Raw genomic sequence first — 25,305 nt, forward strand, 5'->3', positions numbered from 1 at the left:
CTAGATGGGTACTCATGAATTGAGGAATGTCTGAACAAATTGTTGTATGTGAATATAATGGAATATTATTGAGTTATAGGAAATAATGAAAGGTTTGGATTGAGAGAAACTTGAAAAGACTGGCACGAATTTATTTAAAGTCAAATGAGAAGAACCAGGAGAATATTTTATACATTTTACAGCATAGTAAATGAAAACTGTGATAGGAACCCGCATTGATGTAGTGACCATTCATGATCTCAATAGACTCTCTTTATGCCTTTTCATTTTGACAGAGATTAGGTAGATTAAAAAGTAGAATGACTTGTATATTTTCTGACATTGCAATATGTATATAAACTGACTAATTATTCTTATTTGTTCAAAGGAAGACTTTTGTTTGAGGAGAGAGGAATTTAATCAGAAATCAGGACTTGTAGTGATTTGTGATGCCAAACAAAAAAGGAGTACAAGAACGAAAAGCACACCAATGAACTGTTTTAAAAAAGCGCAGAAGGACATGGGAAAGATCAGAATGGGATCTTCCTCAGGGTAGTGTGTTGATTCTACTAAACTAAATTTATTACATGCTTTTAAAAAACTAAAGTATACTTAATAGAGATTCACTATTTTATATATAATCTTTTTGTTTTATGTGTATGGAAATGTAAATATTTGCTTATGTTTTCAGGTTCATAGTGACAAAATTTTAAGAAAATTTTAAAAATGAGCAGAGTTGAGAGTGATTAAGGAGTAGAGGAAAGAGTTAGCAAATATGAGATTTGGGAAAGGGAAGAGAAACCATTATTCATTAGAGAGAAACCAGGTGCAGAAGGGCCTGGAGAAAGAAATATGTAGAACAGGAAAAAAAAACCAAGAGATCATGGAACAGAGGGTAGGATAGAGAGAAGCAAAGAAGAAATTATAATAAGAGACAAAGAAAAAAAAGTGAAAAGATCCAACAGTTCAGATGACCATATCCAATTGTACCTGTAGTTTTACAGTTGCTGATACCTCTTTGAACGAAACTTTAAGTTCAAGGAGTTAATATTTTAGTGACTTAGTAAAATACAATTTTTTTTTGTAGATTTTTGGAACACTCAACTCATTGGCAATCATTTAAAACATTGTGGTAAGTTTTTTTTTACCCTTTGTCCCAAATGTGATCCTTGTTTAAATGAACTTTTTGCCCCCAATTCAATGAGCTATTATTTGTTAATGCAAAGATTAGTGCCTGTTGGTTTAGAAATAAAACATGTGGGGCAGAACCAAGATGGCAGTGTAGAAGCAGGAGAATACCATTATCTCCCTCCATAACCACCTCAAATACCTACAAAATATGACTTTAAACAAACTTTGAGCTATGGAACCCACAAAGTGACAGAAACAAATCTCCCACTGAAGGCAGCCTGGCAGGCTGGCAGGAAGGGTCCATCACAACAAGCTGAGAGCTGAGCCCAGCTCCTCCTGAGTCCATGGTTTTAGCCCCAGGGTGCTCCTGACCAGCCAAGGCTGGAGGGACTTCAGGAAATTGGATCACCAGCAGCTGTGCCTGTTTTCAGAATAATCAACCCATAAATGCCAAAGGCAGAGTAAAAGGTCATCATGGACTTTGGGAACAGAGGGTCTGAGAGTGTGGTCTGGCCTCTGCCTCCATAGGGAGAAGTGGCTGAGACATGGTGGCTGCTTCAGAGCTCTTGGCCTGCAGATTGTAAGGGTACCAACCAACTAGTCTGAGGCATAATTGCTCTTGTTTTAACCAGCTTGGATCTGGATTGCTGTCTTGGGTGGAGGTTCTGGAGTACGTTACCAGGTGTCAGAGCCTGTGGAGGCTTCAGAGAAGGCACCAAACTAATGGTTCTGGCAGCTGTGAAAACCCCAGTTATTTTGGACAAAGTTCTCCTCTCTGGAAGCAGAGTTCTACTGTGGCAAAAAGCTCAAAAGTCAAGTAATTGAGTGGCAACATGAGCAAGCAAAGGAAGCAAAGCAAGCACAGCAATCCAACTTTTTGGATTCCTTTTTGAGGGACAAAAAAGATCAAAGCATGGAACAGCAAGAAGACAACAAAGTCAGAACTCCTGCACCAAAAGCTTCCAAGAAAAATATGAATTGGTTACAGGCCATAGAGGAGCTTAAGAAGGATTTTGAAAACCCAATAAGAGGAGTGGAGGAAAAATTGGGAAGAGAAATGAGAATGATGCAAGAAAATTATGAAATGAGAGTTAACAACCTGACTGAGGAAAATAACACCTTAAAAAATAGACTAACTCAAATGGCAAAAGAGGCTCAAAAAGCCAATGAGGAGAAGAATGCCTTAAAAACCCGAATTTGCCAGATGGAAAAGCATCTCAAAAGCTCACTGAAGAGAATCATATAATGCAGAAAACCAATATTTTCAAAAGTAATGAAGCATATTCATTTGTAGTGGTTTTTTTTTTACTAAAAATAATATGTATATATATTTACAATGATGTTTGAATGGAACAAAAATATTACCTTTAATAAAATGACAATCATCTTTAAAAAAAAGAAAACATGTAAAACCAAAAATCTGCGACCTTTTAAAGGACAAAGTATAATTTGGAACATTAATTTTTTTTCAGTTTGATTTTAATCTTTACTGTTAGGGTCTGATTGCTAATTTCATGTAACATAACATGTCTCACAAATTTTACAGGCAGTAGCTTCTATTTCTATCAAGTCCAGTAAGACTAGTTGAAGTATAAAAAAAGAACATAAAACTTACCTCTTCAACATACTTAATGATCTCTAGTTTTCCTTATAAATTTTAGGAATATTTTTTGGGAAAGGCTTACACTTTTCTATATCTCATTCTATTAAAAATGCATGTATCTTCTTTTGGCTTGAAGAAAAAATGTTTCAAACGCGAATTCACCTAAATTATTAGCTATACATTGAATAATAGTTGATGAATTTGAATGATGTGCATAATACACTGGAATACCATTTAAACATTTAAAAATTAATTTCACTTCTTTCCTAAAATACTTTTAAAATAGCATGTTTTGAAACTACTTGTCAAATCAACTGCCATGTTATTTTCTTAATTTCAGGTTCCTTTTACTACTTCATCAGAGAATAAAGTAATCTGATAAGAAAACACTAAGATCCCGCAATGAGAGGTGTAGGAACAACTAGGTAGGTTTTGTGTGATAATAATATGGTCTTCATTTTTAGTGAATTTCAGCATTAACGCTAGAGTGGTGTCTTAGGCCAGGATTCTTTCAACTGCTTTAAAATTTAGATGATTGTCAGGTATACTACCTTATCTTAATATAATAAAAATTTATGTCTCAGAGGAAATAAATGCGCTAAAGCATTGTGAGTAAAATAAACTTTTTCATCATTTTAATCAGACTTTTAGAGTTGGAAATGTCCTTGGAATTTTTCTAGAACCTTAGAAGCTATCTAGCCCAACTAACTCAGTTTACAAATGAGGAAATTGATGCCTAGGAAATCTATAACTTGTCTAAGGTCATTCAAGTAAATAAACATCAGAGGCAGGGTTTGAGCCCATGTCATCTGAGTGAAGAATCAGCCATTGTAATATGCTACCTGTAAAGGTCATTTATGTAGATAATAGATGAGCAGGGACTAGAATTTAGAATGGATGTTTCCTGATTTCTGGTTCAGTGGTCTTACTGTTATACCATAAGGCTACCTTATGGGAAAGAGCAAATTTATACTAGTTCAATTCTTATGTATTTGGATTCTGCCCTTCCCCAGTTTGTAACCAAGTGAAATAAATATTTCCCCAGTCCTGTTTTTGAACTCAGAATGAATTAATTTTTATTTAGTAAAATTTTATTGAGAGGCAGTATGCCATAGTGTATAGAAATCCAGTGTTGGAGTTGGGAAGACTTGCCTCGCAAATTACATCATATGGGTTTTTTGGATGACCTATTACCACAGATCAGATCCCATGAAAGAAATGTTTCTTATATCAATCACAGGTATAGACTGCTATGAATGTTAGCATCTTAACCTAGGACTCGGAGCAGGCACTCTAGAACAATACCCCGAAGTGGGCTTTAGAGTAACTGAAACAAAACTCATTTGGTAGAGGCAAAGGAGTGGGCTGTGAGCTGTTACAATAGAGTAAATGGAAATTTTTTCTGCATGAACTATTATAGACATTGGGTAAACTCTGTACCTGTTGACCATTTTGCCTTAGATTTTAGGTTTCTCCCTTCCTTTCCCTCCCACACAAAACAGTTTACCCATGACCAAAAATTTTTTCATAACTTTTTTAAACTCATTTTTAATATTTTAATTAATTTATTTTTAGTTTTCAATATTCACTTTTATATATATTAACTTTTTTTGAGTTCTAAATTTTCCCTCCCTCCCCTCTCCAAGATGGCATCTGATATAGGCTATGCATGTACAATCATATTAATATATTTCCACATTACTTATGTTGTGAAAGAAGAATCAGAATAAAAAGGAAAAACCATAAGAAAGTAAAAAAAGAAGAGAAAATAATATGCTTCAATTTGCATTCAGCCTCCTTAGTTCTTTCTCTAAATGTGTATAGCATTTTCCATCATAAGTCTTTTGAAATTATCTTAGATCATTGTATTGCTGAGAGGTGCTGAATGTAACAAAGTCATTGAATAATGTCTTACGCATATTTTTTAGAGTAAAATTAAGTACATTGCAGTTTAACATAGACATCTTAATTATGCAATAAAAGTAAAATACATTTGTTTATAGATAAAATTCCTAGTTTTCATATTTGTAATGCATAAAAATAGTGACCTTAATAAAAGTGGATGGTCTTTTTTGAGGCATAATTTTTTAGAACATGGTGCTTGATAATTGTGTTTCAAGACGCTAGTCAAGTTTGATACTTTGTTCTTTTAGCTGCTGCTATAGCAGTAAACTCTTTAATACAAATAAGGTTAAGATGGCTAGCAAAATTTGTATCTCCTTGATTAAGAAGAACTCTTTATTAACCTGTAGTCAAAACATAATAAACTTTTCATGTTTAAATGCTTGTTTCATTGTAATGTCAGAAAATAAATTTAGCTGTTTGAGCAAGAATAAATTTATATTGGAGTGGAGCCAAGATGGTGGAGTAAAAGCAGGGAATTGTTTGAGCTCGCCCCTAAGACCCTCCAAATACCTGTAAAAAATGACTCTAAACAAATTCTAGTGCTGCAGAACCCACAAAATGAGAGAGTGAAGCACACCTCCAGCCCAAAATCCTGGAAGCCCCACAGGGAGGGTATATCACATTGGACTGGGAGTGGTACGCTTTCTAGCATGGTCTGTGCTGGATGCTATGAGACTGGAGCAGCCGTCACAGGACTAAATCACTGTCAGCGGTGGTGATTTCCAGATTTCTCAACCCACAAACACCAAGAACAGCATGAAAGGTCAATGGGGGAACTCTGTGGGACCAGGGTAAAAGAGGAGCACATTGTCTGCTCCAGCCCCAGGACGGTTGAGGTGGTTTTTGTGGTGGCAGCAGCAGCAGAGCCTGCTTTGGGTGCTCTGGGCCCTCAGATTTTGGGGGATCTAGGGGTTTATACTAATTCCGAGAAGCCTGGGCCAATATACCTGCTTCAACCCCCACCACCAACCATATGCCCACCGGAAGCAGAGTTCTGCCTTGACAGGGAGTTAGGAAATCAAATATTTGACTGGGCAGATGGATAAACAGCATAAAAAAAAGTCAGGCTATAAAATCTTACTTTGGTGACAAAGAAAAACAAAACACAACCAGAAGAAGACAGCAAAGTCAAAGCTCCTACATCAAAAGCCTTCAAGAAAAATTTAAATTGGTTGTAGGCCATGGAAGAGCTCAAAAACGATTTTGAAAATCAAGTAAGAGAAGTAGAGGAAAAATTGGGAAGAGGAATGAGAGTGATGCAAGAAAATCATGAAAAATGAGTCAACAGCCCACTAAAGGAGACCTTTAAAAATCCTGAAGACAATAACACCTTTAAAAATAGACTAAACCAAATAGCAAAAGAGGTCCAAAAAGCCAACGAGGAGAATAATGCCTTTAAAAACAGCATTGGACAAATGGAAAGGAGGTCCAAAAGCTCATTGAAGAAAAGAATTCTTTCAAAATTAGAGTGGAGCAAATGGCAGCTAATGACTTTATGAGAAATCAAGAAATTATAAAACAGAACCAAAAGAATGAAAAAATAGAAGACAATGTGAAATATCTCATTGGAATAACCATTGATCTAGAAAAGAGATCCAGGATAGATAATTTAAAAATTATTGGACCACCTGAAATCCATGATAAAAAAAAAGAGCCTAGACATCATCTTTCAAGAAATTATCAAGGAGGGGCGGCTAGGTGGCACAGTGAGTAAAGGGCCAGCCCGGGAATGGGGGAGACCTGAGTTCGGTTCTGGCCTCAGACTCAACACCCACACACACACACACACACACACAAAAACTAGCCTTGTAACCTTGGGCAAGTTACTTAACACCAGTTGCCCTCCAAAAGGCAAAAAAAAAAAAATTATCAAGGAAAACTGCCCTGATATTTTAGAACCACAGGATAAAATAGAAATTGTAAGAATCCATTTATCACCTCTTGAAACAGATCCCAAAAGAAAAGCTCCTAGGAATATTGTAGCCAAATCCCAGAGTTCCCAGATCAAGGAAAAAATATTGCAAGCAGCCAGAAAGAAATAATTCCAGTATTGTGGAAATCCAATCAGGATAACAAAAGACCTAGCAGTTTCTACATTAAGGGATCGAATGGCTTGGAATGTGATATTCTGAAGGTCAGAGGAGCTAGGATTAACACTAAGAATCACCTACCCAACTAAACTGAGTATAATACTTCTGGGGAAAAAATGGGAAAAAAAACTATTCAGTGAAATAGAGGACTTTGAAACATTCTTGCTGAAAAGACCAGAGCTGAATAGAAAATTTGACTTTTAAGTACAAGACTCAAGAGAAGCATGAAAAGGTAAACAGGAAAGAGAAATCATAAGGGACTTATTAAAGTTGAACTGTTTACATTCCTACATGGAAAGATGATATTTGTAACTCATGAGACTTTACTTAATATTAGGGTAGTTGGAGGATATAGATAGATGATAGATAGATAGATAGACAGACAGATAAGACAGGGTGAGTTGAGTTTGAAGGGATGATATCTAAAAAATAAAATTAAGGGATGATAAAGGAATATATTGGGAGAAAGAGAGAATGGGATAAATTATCTCACATAAAAGAGATAAGAAAAAGGTTTCATAATGGAGGGAAAGAGGGGGGAGGTGAGAGGGAATGAGTGAACCTTAGTCTCATTGCATGTGTCTTAAGGAGGGAATAGCATAACGCACTCAATTGGGTATCTTACCCCACAGGAAAGTAAAGGGGAAAAGAGAGAAGTGGGGGGTGTTAGAAGGGAGGGCAGATTCGGGGAGGGGGTAGTCAGAAACAAATACATTTTTGAAAAGGGAAAGGATTAAAGGAGAAAATATAATAAGTAGGGGGCAGAATAGGAAGGAGGGAAATATAGTTTGTCTTTTCATAACATGATTATTATGGAAAGTGTTTTGCATAACTATGCATATATAACCTGTATTGAATTGCTTGACTTCTCAGTAAGGGTGGGTGGGGAAGGAAGAAGGAAGAGAATTTGTAACTCAGTTTTCCAAAGAATGTATAAAATTGTTTTTACATGCAACTAGCAAATAAGATATACAGGCAATAGGGTAGAGAAATCTATCTTGCCCTACAAGAAAATAAGGGGAAGGGGTTAAGGTGAGGGGGGCGTTATAGAAGGGAGGTCAGGCTGGGGGAAGGGGTAATCAGAATGCACACCATCTTGGCAGAGATGGGGAAAAAACTTGGAAGTAAAATCTTATGGAAATGAATGCTGAAAACTAAAATTTGATAACAAATTATATATATATATGTATATATATATATACACACACACACACATATAAACTGTCTACTAAACATAAACTTAAGTAAAATAAAAAATAATAAATATTAAATTATTTGAAAATTATATTGTTCTCCATGTTAAATGAGTTAATTATCTATGTTTAGTAATATTTTCTCTAGTCTAGCTAAAATCGGCCATCTTACTGTTTCTTGCACTTGGCACTCCATTTCCCCTTTCCTTTGCAAAAGTTGTCATGTTTGCCTGCAATACACTAAATCCTGACCATTATCTTTTAGAATCCTTGGCTTTTTTCAAAATTTGCCTCAAAACCACCTCCAATTTCATGTCTTTTCTTGATTTCTCCCTCTGGCTGTCAGCCCTGTTCCCTTCTCCTTCCCCCTGAAAAAATTGCCTTAAATTTATTTTGTGTATGTTTTTCCCACCAATGGAATATAAACTTCTTGATGTTAGCAACCTTTATTTTTTGTCTTTGCATCCTCACCACACTAACAAATGCTTATTATTTAATTGATTGTAGAATATAACTTATGCACCAAGATTATTTAACTTATAATTTATATATTTTGTGAAATTCAAAAGAAGTAGAGTGTAACTTATTTATTTCATGATTCTATATTGACTGATAATAGTGGTTGCAGATTAAACTGCATCAAGAGTCAACATATGCTACAGTAATGTCTGTTAAAATGGTTAGCCATAGAGATTTAGCAAAGTCTTATCAAAGAAGCATTCTTTTACATGTAACTTTTATTTTACTTTTTGTTTACCAAGCATTAATTTTCTCTGCTCTCCCACACACATTTTTCCTTCTACCCCTGCCCCTTGGGAAAAGAAAGAAAAAACCCTGCAACATAGAGACACAAACAAGCAATGAAAATTCTCATATTAACCATGTCAAAAAGTCTATGCTTTTTCTTCATTTTGCATTCATCGCCTCTGTGTCATGAGATGGTTAACATGCTTTATCATCAGACTTTAGAAATCATGGTTGATCATTGGATTGTCATTGCTTCAGCTCCTTAATTTTAATCTGTGTGAATCATTGTATTTCAAGTGTGTTTCTTGTGAATGACAGATTTGTCAGATTTTGCTTTATAATCCATTTTACTGCCCTTTTACATTTTATGGGTAAATTCATACTGTTCATATTTAAACTGATGATTAATTGTATGTTTCCCTCTTTCATGTTTCCTTCCATTGTTTTATTAATTTTTTTTATATTTCTTATATATAAGAAGAGGATGATAAGAATGAATATGCTCAACACCATTGCTGTAGGTTTGGTGCAATCTGCATTTACTCTCCAGCATCTTTTGTCTCTTCTGCATCCACAGCATAATCATAGGTTCTTGTCCTTTTTTTTCCCTGTCTTTTAAATCTCTCTTCAAAGAGCCTTTATCTCTAGGCTCTTAAGGCTAATCTATACTTTTTTATTCCTTCCTTTCCCTTCTTTCCATCTCCTGTTTTCCTGTTGAATAAAGTATATTTTTATTTTCTTTGGGAGTGTGTGTGTGCTTAGTTGACCAATTTAGATGAGAATTGAGGTTGAAGTGTCATCTGCTCCAGTCATCCCTTCCTTCTTGTATATATGTTTTCTGAAATACTTATGTTCATTGATTATTAGCTCTATTTTTCTTCTCTATTTTTTCCTTTAGTGGATTACTTTTCCTCTTACTTTGCAGTTTTCTTTTAAGATCATCAGACCATAACAAAACTACAAGGCCCTCCATCTTATTAGATTTCCTCTTAAAACCCTTAATGATCAGACTCTAATGAGATACACATTATCTGCTCAGCCCCACATCCCTTCCAATGTCAGATATGTCAAAATGTATGGAGTTCAAGTAGAACCAAGGTGTTGGAGAGGAAACATTTTTTGTTATAAATTGTCTAGCATACTTCCAGAATGACCTACAAAACAAAGACCAAATTGTGATCAAAAAGCTAAGAAAAAGGCATAGTGAACAGCCTATTTTTCCTTTTCCAGCTCAGGGAAAATTAAGAAGACAGAGTGATTTGTAGATATTAAGTAGGAGTAGGGGTGGAGGTTGCTGGTTTGCTTTCAGTGGTGAGGACATTTCTTGTACCAACAGGCAAAATGAGGGCTGTCTGCTTTCTGCTCCACGTAACAAGATGCCCCTCTCAAGTTAAACTCAGTCACTTCTAATCTTATCACCATGGTGCTAACTCAAGCTTTGACTGATGCCAGTTCCCTCATTCTCCTTTTCCTTCTGTTTGGGGGGTCAAGTATTAAACTTCTTCCAGTGCCTTACTTTATAGAAGGCAGAGAGTGGACTTTTGCTCATTTCATTCTCCACCTACTTCTCTCCATGGTTTTGACTCCACTAAATAAGATACCACTTGGTTCCATTCTCCCTACCCCCTATCCCTGTGTCCTTTTGTGTGTTATTTCCTCCTATTAGATTGTGAGCAACTCCTTGAGAGGCAGGTACTATCTTTTTACTAATTGTGTACCCAGTGCTTAGCACAGTGCCTTGTACATAGTAGGTGCTTAATAAATGTTTATTGCATTGGCAAAGAGGAAAATGATAATTTGCTGAAAATAGGTTCATTAATGCACTGTTGGTTGAACTATGAATTCTGGAAAATAACTTGAAACTATGAGCCAGAAGTTCCTGAACTGTGCATACCCTTTGACTCAGCCATACCACTATACCTCAAAGAAAGATAAAGAGGTAAAGGATCTCTCTTTGGAAACTAAGGCTCTATCCTTCTATTGGGAAATGAATAAAGAAATTATGGTATATTATAAGAAATAACAAAATGAATAGTTTTAGAGGTAACTGGAAAGATTTCTATGAAATGATGCAGAGTAAAGTCAACAGGAGAACATGTGATAGTAACATATTGAAAGACAACTTAAAGACTTAAATGTGATAGGTAGAAGGATAAGCCATGGGTCTAGAAGACTGATTATGAAAATAAGCCACTCATCTCCTGCCAGAGAGGTGATAGGTGATGAATTCAAAACAGAAGAGGGAGATACACATTTGGAAATGGCCAGTGTGGGGATTTGTTTTTGCTCAATTGTGCAAGTTTATAGCAAGGGTTTTGTTTTGCTTCTTTAAAAAAAAAATTGTTCAATGGTGGAACAGTAGTGGGAGTGACAGATTAAGTTTAAAAAAGTTTTTTAAAATGAGGTCAGCCAACTAGATCTAGCAGGTGTTCAGAGAAGTATGTGGCACAAAGGATAGATTGCCTCAGTTGTAGTCAGGAAGACTTAATGAGTTCATTATTAAAGGAAACAGGGTTCCAAGAGGCAAAGGTTAAGAGGAACAGTATTCTAGACATGGGAAAGCCAGTGAAGTGTTGTGGGATGGAGATGGTGTGTCACTTATGAGGAACTGCAACAAGTCCAGTTTGACTGGAATAAAGAAAGTATATGAAAGGAAAAAATTGCATATTAAGTGTGGAAGATCAGATTGCAAAAAAGGTCTTTAAATGCCAAACAGGAGTTCCATCTCTATCTATCTGTTTGTCTCTCTGTCTATTTTCCATTTGTCTTCTTAGAAATGATAGTTGCTGGAGTTTATTGAGTAGGGACTTTACATTGCCAAGCCTCTATTTTAGGAAAACCATGTTGGCAATTGTATGGAGTCTGGGTTTTAATAGGTTGAGACTTGAGGCAGGGGTGACCAATTAGGAGTTATTTGCAGTAGTTCAGGTGAGATTGCTTGGATAAGGGTGGTAGTTTTGAGACTATAGAGAAAAGGAATGATTTAAGAGATACTAAGATGGTAGAAACAAGATTTGATAACTATGGAACATATGTGATAATTTCAAGGAATGAGTTGAAGCTGATACTGACTTTGTGTGTCTTGAGTTCCTGTAGTGCCCTTAAAAGAAATGGGGAAGTTTAGAAGAGGGATGAGTGGCAAGATAATGCATTCTGCTTTGGATATGTTGAATTTGTGATGACTACAAAGACTGGTTTGAAATGTCCAGTAGCCTTTTGGTGATTTGAAGATGGAGATCAGGAGAATTTGTGATAAGATGTGTGGATCTAAATCATTTGGATAAAGGTGAAAAATAAAGCAATGGAAACTCTTCAAATCACCAAGTGTGTGGAAAAAGGAGATCCTAGGATAGCACCTAGGTGTGAACCAAGAGATGGAAGATATGAATGATATTCATGATGACTCAGTAAAAGAGATAGAGGTGTATACAGATTGGTAAGAAAAGAACTAGGAGAGAATAGTGTTGGGAAAACCCAGAGAAGAGAGAGTATCTAGGAGGAAAGGTCAGTCAATAGCATTGAAAGCTACAGAGAGGTCTGGAATATATACACTGATACATAATTTTATATGGAATCGTTTTCTGTCACTAGTTAAAATAGTTTTTGCTTTCTGTCACTTTTTAGGAATTCAGAGAATTGCTAAGGGACGAAAAATATGTTAGGAAATCCAGATTCCAGGTAAATCAGCTATTGAGTTCTTTGCTTTTGTAGAATCCCTATTTTTTAGTAAATGAGGATGTAATTATCCAATTTAATAAAGGTTGCTGAGCATCATGACAACTTAAAAATAAATTACTATCTTTTGTTTGTATAAACTACATAAACTACACTTCCTCCCCACATCTCTCTCACTATTTAAAAATTTTTTTTAAGGGATTATTTAATACATTCACATTTTAATTTATGGGAGTCATGTTTGTTTTCCTCCATTTGTCTCTAAAACTGGGTTTTTTTCAACTTATGATTTTTTTTCCTTCTGCTGCAAACACAGTACTATATCTGTTCAGTTACTTTACCTTAATTTTTTTTAAGGTGGCACTGTTCCACTGACTCTCTTTCCCTCAACCCCACATCCTCTCCCATTTGTTATCCGCTTTCAGGAGTTTTGCTTAATTAACCCTTTTCTACTTCCTTTCCTTAGGAGTTTTGCTTAATTCCCTTTTCTGCTTTTATTTGGTTATGTAATCCCCCCCCCCCTTTTTTTAATTCCTCTCTCAGTCATGTAGATTTCCCCCTCCTCTTTTCCTTCAACTGGTCCTGTTTTTTAGTTTTTATTGTCATTAAATGAAAGAGATTAGGCACCTTGTCCAGGATCACACATTTATTAAGTGTCTGAGGAAGGATTCAAATTCAAGTCCCTTTGGCTCATACAATTTATTCACTGTGCCACCTGCTTCTTTGAATAATCTGGTAGGACTAGCTGGTTGACTTCATTCAAAAATTTTTTTTCAACTTACTTTTACATGCATTTATAATCGTCGTTCCCTTAATGAACAACAAATTTTAAAAACGTGAAAAACAGAATCCTCATTGTAAACATGTATAATCCAGCAAAAACAAATTTCTCACAAAAATTTCCTTTTTCCACCCCTTTCTAGAGAACTCTCACTTTTTTCATTATCCATCTTCACTTTCTATTTCAGCCCTTCATTCTCTGATTCATGACCTCTAGAATTATTTGGTCTTTCTCAATTTTCCTTATGTACATTGAGAAAGAAATCTTTCACTAGTGTCTCCTATTCCTTGTATTTGAAGGTCTTTCTTGTGATGGCTTGCAGAACTTATTTCTGAATTGAATTGTTAAATTTTAACAACTATGTGCCTTGGAATTCACAGCCTTGGGTTTTTTCCTGGAGGTGATTTGTGTATTCTTTCAATTGGTATTTCATTTTCTATGTTCAAAGTTCTAGACAGTTCTCTTTTATTATTTCCTGCATTATGGTGTTAAGACTTTTTGTCTTAATCATCTTTTGCTGGGAGACTTCCAATCCTTATGTTGTCTCTTTGCATCCTATCTGAGTTCAGCTCTATTTTTCTTGGATAATGACTATATTTTTAAAGATGATGTTTTTTGCTTTTATTCTTGTAGATTGTCTTACTTTCTTATACATGCATTCCCAATCTATTGTTTTTTCTCTTGTTTGGTGAGATTTAGCCATTGCAGATTCCAATTTTTCTTTTCTGCCCATTATTTTTGCTGTGCAAAACATAACTTCTGTTCTCATAATTTCCTTTTCTCTTTTGAAACAGTCAAGAAGAGTGTGTTGTGGTTTCATGTTCTCCTATGTTCTCAGGGTCTTCTGTCTCATCAATCAATGAATAATTTTTCTTTGTTTTTCATTATTTATTCATAGATGCTTGAAGTAATTTACTAGATCTGGAGGCCACAATTCCTTCTGTTGTTAATATTTTCCCTGTTGATTTGTTTGTGCTCAGCACCCCTCCCCCCATGTAGTTATGTTATGAACCCTTCCATGTTGTAATGTAATTTCATAAAAGAAGCATTCACTTTTAGACAGGGTGTCCCTAGGTTCTTTCCCTCATGCCCAATCTGCCTCTTCATTATTACCTCTACCAGATATCTGCCTTCATTGCTGTTTCCTTGGGTACTTTGGTTTCTCTGTTTTCACTATTTTTGTTATGTCCCTGTCTGCTACATTTCTGCTGATTGGGGTGTTTGACAGGCCAATAATCTCTTCAGTTCCAGTCTTCAAAAAATGTTTCAAATTCTTCCTTATCATTGAACATCCATCCATTTTTTGTCCTTCATGGTTAAGCTCAGATTTGTAGGACAGATCACCTTGGGGATGCTTCCTGAGCTCCATTGATTTTCAGGACACAATCTGTTTCTTCCTCCTTTTTCTAGGAAGTTTTGCATTAATCAAACATTCTTTCCTTTGTATTTGATGGTCTTTCTCCTCATGAATTTTTGTTTCTGAAGTGAATTAAATTTAACTTCTACATGTCTTGGAGTTTGCAGCCTTGTATTTTTTCCTAGAGGCAATCTGAATTCTTTCAATTGGAATTTCATTTTCTGTGTTTAAAAGTTCTGGGCAACTCTATTTTATTATTTCTTTTGTTATGATGTGAAGGATTTTTGTCCTGTTGTGTTCTTCTGGGAAGAAATGTTCTTTAGGTTGTCTCTACAAAATCTGTCTTCAGGTTCAGTATGTTTTACTTGCCTAGTGACCATATTTTCTTTGAAGAAATACCCAAAACTAGCACTTCTTCAGAGTTATCCTTTACTTCTGTGTATATGTGTTCCCAGTGTTTTATTCTCTCTTTTGTTTCTTTGCTGAAACTTGCCTTTGCAAATTCAGGTTTTTCTATTCATTTTTCCTGTGTGGAACATAAATTCTGCTCTCATAATTCATATTTCTTTTCTAAACCACTCAGGAACAGTGTTTATAGTTCCATGTTCTCTTTGCATTCTAAAAGGTCCTCTGTCTCATCAAGTGTTGAATCATTTTCCTTTATTTTGCAGTATTCACTTGTAGATATTGTATTTCCTTCTGTTGTTACTGGGTATCTTTTTTCTGTTGATTTATGTATGTATGTTTCTTCTTCTGAAATCTTTGGTACTTTTAGTCTTTTTTTATCCATCATATTTTCCTTATCACTCACTTCCTGACCCCCTCCTCTCTGATTGCAGTTCCCTGGGGGGCTAGATCTTAAAGCCTACTCTCACGCTAGACAATTCAGTAGCCCAAGTCTCTGCCCCCCACTGACTTTTGCGTTGTCATAACTAGCTTTAGCCCAGAGCTGTGATTTTTCCTTTAGGCGAAATGAAGTACAGCAGGGGTGCAGTGGGGGGTGGAATGTCCTGTGGTGTCCTGTCCTACTCTCTCTTTTCCTTAGATCTCTGACCCAGCACCACCACTTAGGAATCTGTCTCTCCCCCACACTACACCCCTTCAGCATATCAAGATTTGCTGCATTAGTGCTTCCAGGTTTTAGCCCTCTCAGCAGACTTTTGTCCCTGGAGATCTGTGGTCAAGGGTTTTTGTTGAGGCCTAAGCAAAGCTAAGGTCTTCAGAGCATTAGAAAGAGATATGTGGGGACCAGGGTCTAGGGGTAGGTTTTGATGTAAGCCTTGTGTCATGTACTTGGGTTAGTTAGTTGCTGTTGGTAATATGGGAGGTTAGGAGTAGCAAACTCAGGGTTAGAGATCATTGGTTAATGGACTTTGGCTTTTTTCTTTTCTTTCTTTTTTTTAACTTTCTTGTAAATTCTTGGTTCTTGATTATAGACCTTGAAGATAGCTTAAGTTGTTTATTTTTGGTGCCTAAGTTCTGTTTTGGAGAGTTTCAGAGGTCATGGGGATTTGAGATAATGTATAATCTGCCATCTTATTGCTCATGAGTCTCAGAAGTTGTTTCGATTGTTCTTTATTTCTTTAAGGAAGTATTGAATATGCTTTGGTAGGTAGATTTCTAGACTTTTTATACATTTTGTAGTTATTTTGAGTGAGACTTCTATTATTATTATTTTTTTGCTTTTTTGGAGGGCAGTTGGGGTTAAGTGACTTGCCCAAGGTCACATGGCTAGTTTTTGTATTAAGTATCTGAGGCCAGGTTTACACTCAGGTCCTCCTGACTCCAGGGCCGGTGGTGCTCTATTTACTGTGCCACATAGCACCCCCGCCTCTTTCTATTAATTTCAACTGGATTTTATTAAATGGTTTTGATTTTTGTGAATCGATTTTAGCACTTGCAACTTTGCTGAAACAATTGTCTTTAATTAGTTTCTTTCCTCATTCCTCAGGATTTTCTAAATATTCATTTCATCAAGCAAATGAGGTAGTTGCCGCGCGCCTCCCCCCCTCCCCCCCTCCCCAATTTGGTGCTTCTGCTTCTTTTCTTCCTCTCTTAAATCTACTGAAGTTTGGCTTTCAGCCTTATTATTCAATCTGCTCTTTCAAAAATTACCATTTTTTAAAAATTGTGAAAATTGAATGATCTTTTATCAGTACTTATTCTTGATCTGTCTGCAGACTCTGACACTGTTCATCACCCTTTTCTCATAGATACTAGGTTTTTTAACACTGCTCTCTCCTGCTTCCTTTTCCAACTGCCTACCCACACCTCAGTATCCTTTGCTAGATCTTCATCCCCTATCATGTGCACCAAATGTGGATACTCCCCGAGGCTTTGTCCTGGACCTGTTCTCTTCTTCCTCCTCTATATTTTCTCACTTGGTGATTTCTTGAATCCCTTTAGTTCATTCATCATCTCTGAAAATAATTCCCAGAATTCTCTTGAGTTCTAGTTTCACATCATTAACTAACTGCCTTTTAGACATCTTTAACTGGCTGACCCATAGATATCTGAAACTCAACATGTCTAAAACAGAACTCATTAACTTCCCCCTAAACATTCCATTTCTTCTCAGATTTTCTATATCTCTTCAAGTAATTTCCATTTCCTGCCATCCCAGGCTTATAGGTGTTACCCATCCTCAAACCCTTACTTTTAGTGACTCCTCATAACCAGTCTGTTGCATGTCTTGGCATTTCTCTTATTGTTGTCATCTTGTTATAGGCCCTTATCATCTTTCACCTAGACTATTGCAAGAGCCTTCTAGTTAGTTTCTCTAGTTCATCTCTTCCATGTCCAATCTGTCCTTCATTCATGTGCCAAAATGCTTTTTGTTAAGCACAGGTACCCCTCTTCCCCAGTAAGCTCCAATAACTCTGTTATCTCCAGGATCAAATATAAAATTCCTCTTTTTGGTGTTTGGAGCCCTTCACTCCTGCCCTCATTCTACTTTTCCATTCTCCTGATACATTCATTCCCTCCACATATGCTATGATTCAGCACCTTTGGCCTTTCTATTTTTCTCACACAATATTAGAACTTTCAACTCTGACTTTGAACTGGCTGTACTCCATGTCTAGAATGATCTGTCTTCCTGGCTTCTTTAAAAGTCTGCTAAAATCCTACCTTCTGCAGGAGGCCTTTTCAAGTCGTCACCAACCCCCACCAACTACATCCCCCCTAAATCAAAACAAAAGTAGTGCCTTCCCTCTGAGATTACCTTCCATTCATCTTACATGAAACTTGTACGTACAACTTTTTGCATGTTTCCCTCATTAGAAAGTTATCTTGTGGGCATGGATCAAATTTTTGCCCTTCATTGTATCCACAATGCTTAGCAGTGTCTGGCATGTTCTTAGTTTATAATACATGTTTATTGGTTAGCGATATTGGTCTATAGTTATGTGGGTTTTTTTTTTTTTTTGCTTTTTCCTTAGGTATTAGAATGATAATTAGTTATAAATGGAGTTTGGTTTCTTTTTTCCTCAATTTTTGAAAATAATTTGTGTTGTATTGGTATTATTTGGTTTTTAAAAGTTTAATAGATTTTTTTCTGTAAATACATCTGAATCAGCTCCTTTTCCCTTCCTCTCCGCGCCTCCCCCGCTTTTTTGTATCTTTTTTGAGGTAGCTTAATATCCTTTTTTTTTCTGAAATTGACTTTTTAAAGATATTTTTCTGGTGTTTTGTTGTTTTAAGTATTTTGGGCTTTTGTAGATAATCCTCCCAATTGATTTTTTTTAGTTTTGGTATCATATAGCTCTAATAGATTTTGATCATTTTAAAAAAATTTCTGTTTGTTGGGATTTCACTTTTTATTTTCTTATTCATTCCCTCTCTTTTTAATCAAATTGGCCAAAAATTTATCAACTTTGTTAGTCATTTCATTTCTTTTTTGCCTTTTTTTTGGAGGGGGAAGGTTGGCCAGTTGGGGTTAAGTGACTTGCCCAAGGTCACATGGCTAGTAAGTGTGTCAAGTGTCTGAGGTCACATTTGAACTCAGCTCCTCCTGACCCCACTGTGCCACCTAGCTGCCCCTGTTTTATTTGTCATTTCAATGAAACAGTTTTTAGTTCTTTAGTTTTTCAGGTTTACAGTTTACTAATTTCTCCTATAATCAAGCTTTTTTCTGTTATGATTCTGTTGAATTTTGTAATTAGATTTCTGATTTTTAAGTTGCACATTTGGTTCATTGATTCTTTTTTTCTGTTTTGTTAATGTATATTTTTAAGTGATTTTTGCTCCCAGGACTGCTTTAATTTTATCCCAGAAATGTTAGTATATTGTGTTATTATTGCAGGAACAAAATGTTTACACATTTTCCCCTTTTTCATTTTCAAAGTGTAAATATTAACCTAGAAAAAAAGAAGAAAAAAGGAAGTGAATAAGGTAGTTATTTATCCCAATCATCTTTCATGTAGAAAAATTCATCAGGTTCATCCATAATAATTTTGGAATTATGTTATTATATTTATATATAAATATATTCATAATATATACAATAACATTATATATTAATATAATAATTATTAATATTAAATAATATAACATAAATAAATGTTAATCACATACTAATATGATTAATATATTAACATATATATTATATATAATATACTTGTATGTTATATATAATATGTTATATATCATATAAATAACATATTGGAATTAGGGGACCTCTGAAGTCCCTTCTAGCTCTAGTTCTTTGATTTTATAATCATATCACCTGGGTTTGAGCTCCAAGCCTATTCCTTTGACAAGATACTCTCTAGATCTCTGTTTCTTCGTGTTTAAAATGAGTGGACTACTTGATCAGCCTTTTAAGATGCCTTTCAGGTTATAGCATATAAAACATAGGAAATTGAAGTGAAATAATGTATAGAAATTATTCTTAAAGTTATCAAAATTGTTTTGCTAGAGAGAAAACTAAAAAGTATGCAATGGTATGAGTTCTTATTTACTGAAAATGTTTATGCTTCAGAGAAATAGCATAAAATAAAGAAAATGAAATATGAACTGGTTTTTGTGGCCATCATTATACAGTAAATTCTTATTATTTTAAATCACCATTGAGGCATTTTTTTTCCCCCTTCAAAATGACTACTTGAGAGGCTTCTCTCTTGCATCATAAAATGATCACAACACTTCTCTACATGTTGGTTCTCTAGAGATCTATTTTAGACAAGAGAAATCCTAAGAGAAACTTTCACACAAAATGTGAACTAGAAGTAAAGCAGAGAAGAAATTAGAATCTTGTTTTTTGGTCTGAAGATGATTTATGGCACCTCAGCACTGGTATTGTTTTGCCTGCTTTTTAATTGGCCTCTACAGAATTGTATAAATCTTATTTCTTTCACTGTGTCTCAAACCTCACAATTGCCAGACTTTGATTTTCACTACTTTTAAAAATGGTATGGATTTTTTCCATTATAATCAATTATATGTGCCTAAAATCAGATTATTGCTGAAAAAACCTAGCTAAACTTCATTGTTGTTGATTAGAATGGTAGGAACTAAAATTATGATGTGCTACTTTTCTTTTTTTGGTGTGGTAGCCTTAAGTCATCAAGGTTTTATTTAGCATTTGAATAATTAAAACCTTTGTACTTTAGTCTCTTGTAACTACTTTATGACTTTAATTGAAGTTGAATATTTAGAATAGAAATATTTTGAATTTGTTTAAAATGTAGAATTGTTGTTTGCTTTTATAATATAATTCACTTAAATGAAGAATTTCAGAAATGAAATCTTAACTTATCTAGTTCTTAACTCTGGATTTCTACTTTATCAGAGCCATTTTGGTAAGTAAATTTACAGAGCTACCATGGTTCCTTTCCAAGTACAGATGTAAATCGGGTGTGGTTTGTGCATTCTTTTCCTTATTGAATTAATGAGCTTTTGTGTGAAATCTTGATTGAATTGGTGAGGCCTCAAGCCTCCCAAACTTTACAAAGGTTGTCAAACTGAGGAAGTTAGTGTAAGTGTACAGTGTTTATGACTCCTTAGATTTTAATTAGAGATGCTAGTAACATTTATCTTTTGAAGTATTACTGAAATTTCTGATCTGTATTTTATCGAGATTATATAGGGAGAGCCTTCCTCCTCAGACTTCTAGGATATTATGCTATTAATAACCAATATTTTATAGTTAGAGTATTCCCCCTATTATAGCCACAATAACATTTTACATTTGTGGAGGGAGTGCTTTACATACATTATTTCCATTGATCTTTGAGCATGACCTGGGTTAGGTAATGTGTTCTCTCCATTTTATAGAAGAAATTTATTGTGGACTGCTGAAGGTCACACAGCTAATATGGGTTAGAACTGGGACTGGAGTATAGGTCTTTTGACTTAAGGTCCAGTGTTCTTTTCCATTTCATCATACTGCAACAGACTTTTAGTATCACAGTTAGCCCTTCAAGGCAAAGACAGAAATTATAGGTTCCTTGAATTATGGTTCTGCTAATTTAAAAAAATTTTTTAAAAAGATAATTATAGAAACTCAACCAAGAACATTACATATTTAGTACTTTTGTTCCCTCCTACCTCACTTTTTTTTTCTGTTTAGTCAGTGGATTACCCCTACTCATTCCCTTCTTCACTCCAAGTCAATCTGTGTTTCTACAGATACTTGCTTTATAGTTGTTTTTCTTATACTCAGCAGTGTGATATGGCAGTCAAAATGTTAATTTGATGGTATGCTGTATTAAGAAAAATAAAATATTAATAAGGAAGGTGATATTTCTGCTGTAATTTTCTCTGATCTGACTATACCAGGTGTGTGTTTATAGTTTTGTGTCACATTTTCAAAAATATATTCACAATCTGGAGCATGACCAGGATGATGATGGGACTGGTTAATTAATCTCCCTCACATACATCAGTTGAAGGGACTGGGAATATTTAGTCTGAAGAAAAGATGATTGTGATGGTTATGAGAAGGGGAAGTTCATTGTTACTTTCTAGTCTTTGGAGATCCTCTTGTGGAAATATTAGACTTGGCTTTTCTTGGTCCTGAAGGTACAACTAGGAAGCAATGGGTAGAAATTATAGAGGCAGATTTTGGCTTGATGCAATAAAAAGATCTTAATGGTAAGAACTACTCAAAAGGACAATGAGATATTTTGGAACATGGTGGGGTCTCCTCTTGGTGAAGTTCTTCACCAGAGGCTAGATTTCTATTTATTTCAGCTATTCTAGAGGGGGTTTTATGCAGGTGTGGAGTGGAGTGGATGATCTCTGTGGTTCTTTCCATCTCTGACATTCTGTTGTTCTCTAAACATAATTTCCTCCTTGTCCTTAAGACCCCAATTTAAGAAAGAAAAAAAAATTGAGATAATTTGGTTTGTGGTCAGAAAACTCCACTGATCTTGAAACCATCTAATCATCTTTCTAGGCTTTTTCTCCCTCACTTAACAAATATGGGGTTTGGGGTAAATGATCTGAGTTCTTTTTGCCCGAAGTTCTATATTCTAATTCTAATTCATAATAAATATTTATTGAATATCTATTATATAAGTACTGTGATAGTTGCTGTGGAGGATAGAAAAGGTAATTTCAGTCTCTTGGCAGTATGAGATTTTAGGTGAAATTCAAATAAGTTTTGTGATGGACAAGTGCAAAAATAATTTTGAAAAGTGGTTGTGGTTTGGCTTGATATGTAAAGCGTCACTGATAAGATAGGTCTTAAAATGGATCTAGATGGATAAATAGAATTTGGATCAAGGAAGAGAAGGTGTTCTTGTTGAGTCTTCTGAAAAATAATTCTCATTCATCCTCTTCTCTTTTGCCTTATATCACATAAACTCTTATATGTATCTATTGCAGTAACCTTTCTAATTTTGCCACCTCTTAATTAATCTCCCTCACATACAAAGTAAGGTTGCATCTCTTTATCACACACTATTCCCTTCCACATACTCTAAGCCAGGGGTTCTTAAACTGGTGTCTAGATGCCAAGGGGTCTGGGAATTTAAAAAAAAATTAAAATTGTATTTCAATGTAGTTGATTTTCTTTGTAAACCTGTATTTTTTATTTTGTGCATTTAAAGTGTTCTGAGAAGAGGTCATGTGCTTCACCAGACTGCCAAAGGTGGGGAGGTCCATGACATAAAAATGATTAAGGATCCCTGTTTGTACTTAAACTAAATTGGGCTGCTCTTAACCAGTACACGACTTGTCCTACCTTCAAGACTTACTGTATACTGAGAATTCTATTCTGGTTGTTCCTTTTCTTAGGAAATTCAACAAACATTTATTAAGGGTTCATAGTAGTTAAATTAGAAAAAATAATGACACTTAAGGAATCCTAGTTAAAACAAGTATTCTGTCATGTCACATTTAAAAATGCATGCCAACTACATAAAGACATTGTGTTAACTATTTCAAGAAATACGAAGGAGTATGAATGGTTAGTGAGACATAGATATGTGAAAAGGTAATTCACAATACATAATAACAATTCATAACCCCTAATGGGAGAGAAGAAACTAAGCAGCAGTACTTGATTAATTGTTAAATGAATGTATATAAGAGAGTAAGTCCTATAGAAACTTAAGACAAAGAAATTTGGCTTGGGTTATGGTTGGGGTGGTAAAGAAAGGTTCTGTATGGGGCAAGTAGGTGGCGCAGTGAATAGAGCACTAGCCCTGAAATCAGGAGGACCTGAGTTCAAATTTGTCCTCAGACACTTAAAATAAAAAAAAACTAGCCATGTGACCTTGGGCAAGTTACTTAACCCCAAATGCCCTCCAAAAAGCAAAAAAAAAAAAAAAAAGGTTCTGCAGAGCCAGATTAATTAGTTAAATAAGGTGTATATATTTTCTTCTTATTGGAAGTTATAATTTATTAGATTTATCTACTATGCACATATTAAAATTTATTTTACAAGAAGTTGACATTTAACATTGTATAGTAGCATAATTTCAAAATTGAAGTGTTGAGTTTCATAAAATACTATATTTTTAAAAAATAATTGCTTATACATGGTTTTGCAAAAAAATAGATCATAAATCCCGAGTTTCCTGATCCTACTTTTGGTCCTCTGAGAGGACTGATGATGGTGTCAGTTGGGATATAGTAATTCTCTGGAGCTCATCCTTTGGAAAACAATCTTTTTGCTTTTTGCTTTAAGGAGAGGAGATCAGAATTCAAGCATTCCTTTGGGCTTATTTTAATCTTAGAATTATTATGTCATGACTCGATTGCTGCTTTTTACTCTTTGTTATTTCAATTATGGACTCACTGTAGTTAAATTCAGAAAAAATTCCAAGAGCCTTATTCCTTATCTCATTTTAGCCATCAATTCCTACTCCCAGTGCAGTTTGCCAAATTATACAGTGCTTGGAGAATAGGAAAAATAATGGGATAATTTTCGTGATATGCTCCCAACCTTTGTCTTTGCAGACCTAACTAAAGATTATATGAACTGTAATCATATAAAAATTCATACATTATTGTAATTTGTAAACAAAACACGTTGGATTAATTGAAAAATGATTGCAGTTTAATTCATTTTCATATTTCCCCCCAGTAATCTTCTTATGACAGATTTCACTGAAATATGATTAATATTAGAGACCTGTACGGAATTTTTGGTTTTTACATCACCCAAATTTTCCTCTTTTTCTGTCCCCGTCTCTTCTTGGAGAGCCATCCTTTATAACAAAGAATTAAAATGAAAAAAGGGGAATAAAAGATCATAAATACAGCAAAACTGATCAATGTATTGACAGAAATCTGATGTGACATGCAATTCACAACTGGGGAACCTTGGTTTCTGTAAAGAAGTGGGAATAAGAAGGTATCTTATTCTAGTAAGATCAAACTATAGTTCGTAATTTTTTGCAACATTCGTCTTCTATTGTTTTGTTCTTGGTCTTTCCATTTATTTTATTGTAGTTAGTGAATATTGTTTTCTTGGCTCTGCTTACTTCATTTTGCATCAGATTATATAAGTTCTTCCATGCTTTAAAAAAACTTTTACTAGATGCAGTATTATTTAAATATGGTAGTGTCCCATACTCTTGTAGTGTAGTAGATTTGACTAAAATCAATCAAAACCATAAAAACCTAACCTGGAGCAAGTATTAAAGTCCAAAACACTAAGCAGGTATTAAAACCAGAGACCCAAATATTAAAATATTTGTTTCTAGAGAAGCAAATCAGATTATTTTTTTTAACCTAAGAAAAATAAGCTTTAAGATATTTGAAAGCATCTTGCGGACATCATGCATCATGCAGACATTTGTTTCCCTAAAATTTAGGCATTTGAAAAAAAATTAAGGGAGAATAGACAATAATCAGTTTCGAATAGGGGTTCTTATCCTTTTTTGTGTCTTGATGTTTAGGTGAAACCTGCATTCTTTCTCAAAGTAATATTTTTAAATATGTAAAATAAATAAGATTAGAAAGGAAATCAGTTATTGAAATGCAGTAATCAAAATACTAACCAAAAAATCAGTTCATGTATTTCAAGTTAAGAATACCCCTAGTTTAGAAAAGGTCAAGAATATCAAGGTAACTAATGGAAAAAAATGCAAAGGAAGGTGAATTAGCTGTACCAGATCTAAAACTATTATAATACAGCAATTGTACACAATAACAGCAGTATTCTGTGATGATGAACCATGAAAGGCTTAGCTCTCCTCAGCAATGCAGTGATCTAAGATAATTCCAAAAGACTCATAATGGAAAATGCTACCTATATCCAGACAAAAGAACTATGGAGTCTGAATGCAGATAGATCAAAGCATGCTATTTTCCCTCTTTTTTTGTTTTGTGTTTCTTCTTTCTCATGGTTTTCCCCTTTTGTTCTGATTCTTTCACAGCATGACTAATGT

General features: G+C 34.8%; 1 protein-coding gene across 26 annotated transcripts in view; it reads left to right on the forward strand.

Moving 5' to 3' along the window:
* The window catches only part of NCOA1 (nuclear receptor coactivator 1), a 241,285-nt gene that overhangs the window by 49,187 nt on the left and 166,793 nt on the right, over positions 1–25,305 (forward strand). For 6 of the 26 annotated variants that reach the window (XM_069071962.1, XM_069071977.1, XM_069071970.1 and 3 more), the window contains one exon: positions 3,054–3,138. The exons of 12 other annotated variants lie outside the window; for them this stretch is intronic. The gene's annotated coding sequence lies outside the window, so the exon portion shown is untranslated. Of the gene's footprint in view, positions 1–367; positions 532–1,066; positions 1,112–3,053; positions 3,139–25,305 lie in introns of all 26 variants that reach the window. 8 more of the 26 variants (XM_069071964.1, XM_069071975.1, XM_069071958.1 and 5 more) reach the window with 5 other exon arrangements.

This window comes from Petaurus breviceps, unplaced genomic scaffold (assembly GCF_028583685.1).
Source record: "Petaurus breviceps papuanus isolate PSGF00001 unplaced genomic scaffold, PetGlider_PUasm1.0 90845, whole genome shotgun sequence".
Taxonomy (NCBI): domain Eukaryota; kingdom Metazoa; phylum Chordata; class Mammalia; order Diprotodontia; family Petauridae; genus Petaurus; species Petaurus breviceps.